We start from the raw sequence: 7,271 nt of genomic DNA, 5'->3' as shown, positions 1-7,271 counted from the left end.
GGACGCCGTTTAAGTAAATATAAACGTTGATCACGTCCGTTCGATATTAGTTGATCTGAGTGACTGATGAGTAGTGACCCATCGAGGGAGAACGGTATGGGTACGTCGTTCCCCCTCGAGGGAAGATGGAGCCATCCACTGCGGCTCTCAAATAACGTCTTCCTCTAGTCAAGGATATCAAACTACTGCTCGCTTCAGGTGGCCAGAGAGCCGGCTACTTATGCCTTTACTCAGCATAGTATGACGCAGCTTCCCGTGGGCACACCTTATCACGTGCATTGAATATGTCACCTCATAGTCAGTGGAAAGTTACAGGGTGGTGAATCTGAATATAATATCAGATGGTTGACCCATTTATATAATATGGTCTGTTGATGAGACAGGGGCCGTTACATCGCTCGGTCACCTACCAGCCGAGACCCGTGAGGCGTAAATAATCTCACAGAGTACAGTACATCCTAGACAACCCTAACCATGTTATAAACAGAGGTGTAGACACTAAGCTGGGGATTCTGCTACTGTAGGGGTATTAGCTACTATAGGGGACCTATACTTTAGTGCCTTTTGGGTTAAAATGTTATGAACAATTTTTATCTTGGATGACACTGACTGAAAACAGAAAAGAAACTTGATGTAAAACACAAACATTACTGCCAATATCAAAAGCAAGTAAGCACTTACAACAATGGCATTAACCTATTGATGTCCAATCAATGTGATGGCATGTTTTGAACATGTTAATGTGTGTATATATACTCTATGTATGCCTAGATACTACCTATATCTTGTAGGCTTGATTGAAGAATCCTTCCTAGAATTTCTTGATAATGTGAAATTGTTGCCGCAATCCCGTAGACTGGTGTGTGTCGCTCACAGTAGACACAGCTGATTCCAAGGCCCGGTGACTGGGTCAATGTTCACGAAAATCCTGAGTACAGCAAACCGCCGCTCTTGGTTACACTAGGATATTCACCATACCTTACCTCAGAATGCTGAGACCATCTCTCAGACTGGATGTGTCATTATCACTAGGGTGGGTGATGGGGTGCTGGTAACTGGGGGTTGTTCACGCCATACGAAAAAATTTTGTTGACAGGATGTTGATTGATGAGTAGTCACAACAACTGCAGTCACGTCCTGTCACACCGTGGGCAGTGAACGAATAATTTGCAGAAACTAATGTTCACTTTAACTCACAGGATTGTTGCTTTGGTGAATTCCTCGTTCTGGTAATGGAGAGTACTCTTCAAAATTGCAGGTACTATCGTCCAACTAGTGCTGCTGTAATCACGCTGTGAAAGTGTGGGGTTGAGGTCATGAGGTAGCTCTGACGCATGATCCGCCTTCCTCTTAATAGGATTGGTGGACAACACTTTCGATCTAGCGGTGAGCATAGGTTCAGAATGGCTCATAGCGTTGTAGGAAACACCTTTAAACGTAATAGTATTATTACGTGGATGAACATCTATCATGTTCGTTTTAAGGGTTGGGAGACCAAGTAACCGTCAGCTGGCAAATTAAACTGCTGAACTACATAAAAGTCCGCGTAGAAGGGAGAACCACGTCTTGAAAATCTGAGTGGTAACGTCACCATTCCATGAATGCTCAGCTGAGTACCTGAAACTCCTTCGAGCTCAGCGTTACTAGGTCGCCATATGAAGTCTCGGTGAGGGAATTTACGTTGTAACTCTTGATAGGATGTCAAGGCCAATACATTAGCGCAAGCACCTGTGTCTATATCAAGAGCCAATCTGGTATTATCCGCTCTCACCGGCACTGACAACACTTCAACTTGCTTAGCGCCGCTATTAACGAGGCCGCTATAGAAGTGCTGTGAGGAGGGCGGGAATTACCCTACCTATCCCTCTCCTTGGTGTAGTAAATGTAACACATATAACAATATCTGTGATTGCTACTGCATATTTACGTTTTATATATGTATATATATATATTATTCTTCTAAACCAGTATGCCACAGTAATTGGGAGAACATAATTCCTCTACCTTTACCAATTGTGTATATGGTGTATATATATATATATATATATATATATATATATATATATATATATATATATATATATATATATATATATATATATGTTCTTCTTCTAAAGCAGTATGCCACAGTAATTGGGAGAACATAATTCCCCTACCTTTACCAATTGTGTTGTAGGGGTACGTCCACTACAGTGTATATGGTGTTATGACTGTTAGTTGTAACAATCACTTGAGAAGCTATAGAGTTTCACTGTGTATAAAGTATTTTACACTTTAAATACCTATTACAGGAGTTAAGGGCGTCTGTAAAGAAAACGCAATCCTTCCAGGTGATATCTGAGGGGGAGTTGGGTAGAGTAGGGCGGAGCTTGGATGAGTGCGCGCGCCTCCTGCTGGTTCCCTTGGCAACGAAAGATGACGCGCACAGCAACCAAGACGATGGGCGAGTCCACTACAAGATAGGGGAGTACCTCCACTGTTGAACAGATATTGATGATGGATGGATTTTTTCTGTTTTCTTGCTGCTATGCTGCTGCCGTGACTGCCGTGTGCCAAACCTTTGCAGTCTTATATATATGGAAAACTGGCTGATGACACCGGAACTTATGTAATCGACGCTTGCGACACCACACAACCGTCCAGCTACTTATGAAATGTCAACTGTTAGTACAGACTATGAAACCATCTGCAACACTGTACTGGAGAATGCTGACTTCTGGGTTTCTTCACCGGTAGTAACAGGATGTGCACCAAAGTGGCTGTATGATATATTAATAATTCTGCATCTCTTGAGGGTGTCAGAGATGAGGAACACTCACTAAGTATCGTCTCGATACAGGATATAGTTTTAAACACTCGGATTATGTAACGGTATGTAACTCGTCACTGTTGTTTGTTTTTCTGTTTTCACAAAACACAGACTCTAGGTATGTCTACTAGTTCAACGCATTCCTAACCACCTGGCTGCCACATTATATGAATCCGTCTGTTAATCCCCCAATTAACTGGGTTGTTCACATAAATAATTATTGGGGTTTTAGTAACGAGACCCAATGAAGTTCCTTTGTTTTATTATAAAAGGATTATGTCTATAATTCCAGAGTGTAGATCAACCATAAGTTCCACTATTTATGAGTGAACGAGAAAGAGGACGGCGTTTATGTAAATATAAACGTTGAACACGTCCGTTCGATATTAGTTGATCTGAGTGACTGATGAGTAGTGACCCATCGAGGGAGAACGGTATGGGTACGTCGTTCCCCCTCGAGGGAAGATGGAGCCATCCACTGCCGCTCTCAAATAACGTCTTCCTATAGTCAAGGATATCAAACTACTGCTCGCTTCAGGTGGCCAGAGAGCCGGCTACTTATGCCTTTACTCAGCATAGTATGACGCAGCTTCCCGTGGGCACACCTTATCACGTGCATTGAACATGTCACCTCATAGCCAGTGGAAAGTTACAGGGTGGTGAATCTGAATATAATATTAGATGTATTGACCCATTTATATAATATGTTCTGTTGATGAGACAGGGGCCGTTACAGTGTTGGCAATCTTTTACAAGGTTGTTTCGCATTAGATGTTCCATTGCGGCATCCCTGATAATACTCTCAAGTACTTTACATATTATGCTGGTCAGGCTCACCGGTCTATAGTTGTTCGTGGAGTGACGATCGCCCTTCTTGAAGATATGACTCACATAAGCCACTTTCCATTCACTGGGGACCATTTGTTCATCCAGGCATTTACAAAACAGGATCTTCAGGGGCTCTGCAAGCTCGTTGCACAGCTCTCTTAGCACTCTAGGATGCAACATGTCAGGTCCGGGACTCTTATGGACCTTTAGCCTGGACAGATTATTTCTAATACCCTCTTCTATGAACACAATGTGGGTCAGTGCTGTGTCGAACCGTCTGTCCTCAAACGCAGGAAGGTTAGTTGCATCCTCTCTTGTGAACACTGAGGAAAAGAGGCTGTTCAATGCCTCAGCTTTATCCTGGTCAGAATCTGCGTAACTACCATCCACCAGCCTCAGGTCTGATACTCCTACTCGCGTTTTCAATTTCGACTTTGAATAACGGTAAAACGCCTTTGGGTTTGACTTGACCTCGCTTGCAACCAGCCCCTGGAACTCCTTTTCAGCCCTCCTACACTCTATCTTTGCTTGGTTTCTGGCTCTTGCATACATCCTCCTGTCTTGCTCATCGTTTGACCCCACCCACGTCTTGAATTTCTGGGTTTTCTTCTTAATTTTGTCTACTGCCGCATGGTTCATGTGTAGGGATCCCCTCGTATTCCTGGCGAATCTACTGAGAGAAGCAAATCGTCGATGTAGAAGTTACGATTCGCTTTCTTGATGTCGTCATGGAGACTTTCCCCGTAATCTTGGAATGTTCGTTGTAGCGCATACCCGGCGCATGAAGGACTCCACACTCCTCGAAAGAGATGTACTGTCATTCGGTAAGTGGTGGGGGCCCCTGACAGCTGGTCGTCCGTCCACCTTAAGAATCGTAAGACATTTCGATGTTCGGGTACTACTCGCACTTGGTGGAACATTGCCTCGATATCAGCCATGAGTGCCACCTTTCCTTGTCTGAATCTGATGAGGACTCCCATCAATTTGTTGTTAAGGTCTGGCCCTCGCATCACCTGGCTGTTCAACGACATCAACTCATATTCGGCTGCACAATCAAACACTATTCTCACCTTTTCCGGCTTGTTGGGATTCAACACAGGGTGGTGTGGGAGATACCAGGTCTTCCCAGGTGCAACACTGAGTTCTTGACGTGGGACTCGCTCAGCATGTCCCTCGTCGATTAGACGTCTCATCTCTTCTTTATACTTCTGAGAGAGCCCTCGGTTCTTCAGGAGGCGTTTTCTCAATCCTGCTAATCCGTTTTGACTTTTAACGCTCATAGGAGCGTAATTGGTTTGTTGCTGGAGAAATAAACCCTCAACGTTGACGCGTACCATATAATTCGGTCAAAACCTGTTAAAGAACAATTCTCAAATAACAAATGCTGTTATCTCAGGACACATAGTATGAATAATACAATCAATATACAGTACATAGCCTGTTAACATCTTAAATATAACTCACATGTTATAACTATTGATATAGGACACTTTGTATAATATGATCAAATTACAGTACACAAATATACTTATTAAAGTTATTTAGAGTTTCTTAGCAGATTCTAATACTTCACGATCACTCACGTTTTAGGGTCTAGTGGTCTGAACCAACGTGTTGTCTGTCCTGTAGAAATAGGTAGACTACCCTCGAGAGCAATCTCAGCCCGGAGGCAAGGGCCATCTGTTTTTGTATTGAAACACCTCAGCAGATTGGTCAGAAATTCGTTGTCAACACTATATCTCTTATCTTACCCCCTCTCTCTCTCTCGCCTAGTTTATCTAATTATGGTTATCCCTCTCTTTCTCTCTCTCTTCTAGCTTATCTCACTGTGGCGGTAACAAACACTGTATGGTGACTGGTGCCAACTGGGGCAAGGTGTTCCAGTTTGGCCACCATACCCTCCTCGTTTGTTATGATGAGGTCAAGTGGCTTGGGTGTTTGCTCCCGTCTGTAATGTGTCGGGTCTCTAACATGTTGGAACAGAAAATTATCTCTCAGAGTTTCTACAAAAAGAGTAGCAGGGTTATTCAAGTCATTCGGGGTGGACTCGTTTCTCCAGTCGATGTCGCCATAGTTAAAGTCCCCCATGATAAGGAGGTGGCTAGGGTTGAGCATAGCCGCGTTGTTTATTTAGGTTCTTAAGTTCCTTTGATTTAGTGGGCCACAGTTTGGGGATCTGTAGATACACCCGACGATAAGTAAGTCCCCCCTTTAATTTAATTTTACACCACTTGGACTCTTCAAAAACATCCTCTCCTTGTACCCTCGCCTGGCTGGCTCTAAGGTCTTGCCTAGCGTAGATAACCACACCCCTCTTGCAAGTTTCTTGAGAAAGTATCGTAAATGAGTCATATCCAGCAATACTGAACTCACATTCCTCTGGGTCGATTCTCCTGTTCTTGTACAATAGTTCTACAACACCTACAATATCTGGTTGGTGTACTCTTAGTTGTGCTTCAAACTCCTCTCACTTATCAAGGAACGTGTCAGTATTTGTGTATATGACATTCAAGCCAGAATTTGTTCTCGGTAACGTCTCTGCTCTTAGTAATAAACCCTCTCCCCCCACATTCTCAGAAGCTGCAGCATTTGGTAAGTACACTGTATTTTGCAAGGGTGTGGTTAGAAATGTCATTGCTTACACTTTCTTTTCCCGTTCTCATCAACGACTACCTGTATATCTCTTTGTGCTATCGCTGTGTACACTGTATCTCCCAGTGAATGGTGTATTCTAGGCACAGTTTCAGTCCATGAGAAAACACACAAACAAAATAAAATTTTAAGTCTCTGTGGCACCTATAACACGACTTGGTTACTGCTGGCAGTGGTGCCTTACCAGCTTGTTTGCCAATTTGTATTCACTTTAAGTTAATTACAACCTCTTCCGCGGTCACTGATGACACTATGAACTGATTTAACTAAAGGCACAGTACTACACTCACTGGTTGGCCTTTATAATAGCCGTAACCACAACTCCGTAAAAAAATAAAATAAAAGCTTTGTCATATGGCAATGATTTTGTGGTTGTAGGCCTCTTGACCTGGGCTGTGCCTCCAACTCGGTGGAGATTGAGTTTTCAAAAATACAATCGCGTCTAGCATTAAAAATCCTACATCGATTTACACTTTCACATCACTAAGACGCAGGTCAGTACCCCACAGAATTTATAGAGGCCTACCTAGATTTTATATACACAGTGAAACTTTGCCTGATGTCATAAAGTGAATAAATAGTTATAATACAGGTTGACAACCCCTTATCCGAAATTCCAAAAACCGAAAAGCTCTGAAAACCGAAAGTTTTTTTTGAGGAGCATTTTTTTTTTTTTTTAGCCCACCCGGGCACAGGTCACTGACCCACATCGGGGCCTGGGGGGAGAAAATGTAACAGTAATAGTAACAATAATTATAATAATAATAATAATGATAATACAGTAATAATAATAATTATTCATAGTAAATAAAATTTTTAATAAAAAATACACAAAAATAACAATGATAAAAATAATAATAACAATAATACTGTAATAAAATAATAATAATAATAATAATAATAATAATAATAATAATAATAAAGAAATACAAGAATGAAAAAAGATCAAAAGTGAGAAACACGACCTAGACCTATGAATTAT

Source organism: Homarus americanus, unplaced genomic scaffold, assembly GCF_018991925.1.
Source record: "Homarus americanus isolate GMGI-L3 unplaced genomic scaffold, GMGI_Hamer_2.0 scaffold32583, whole genome shotgun sequence".
Taxonomy (NCBI): domain Eukaryota; kingdom Metazoa; phylum Arthropoda; class Malacostraca; order Decapoda; family Nephropidae; genus Homarus; species Homarus americanus.
This window is presented reverse-complemented; position numbering follows the sequence as displayed.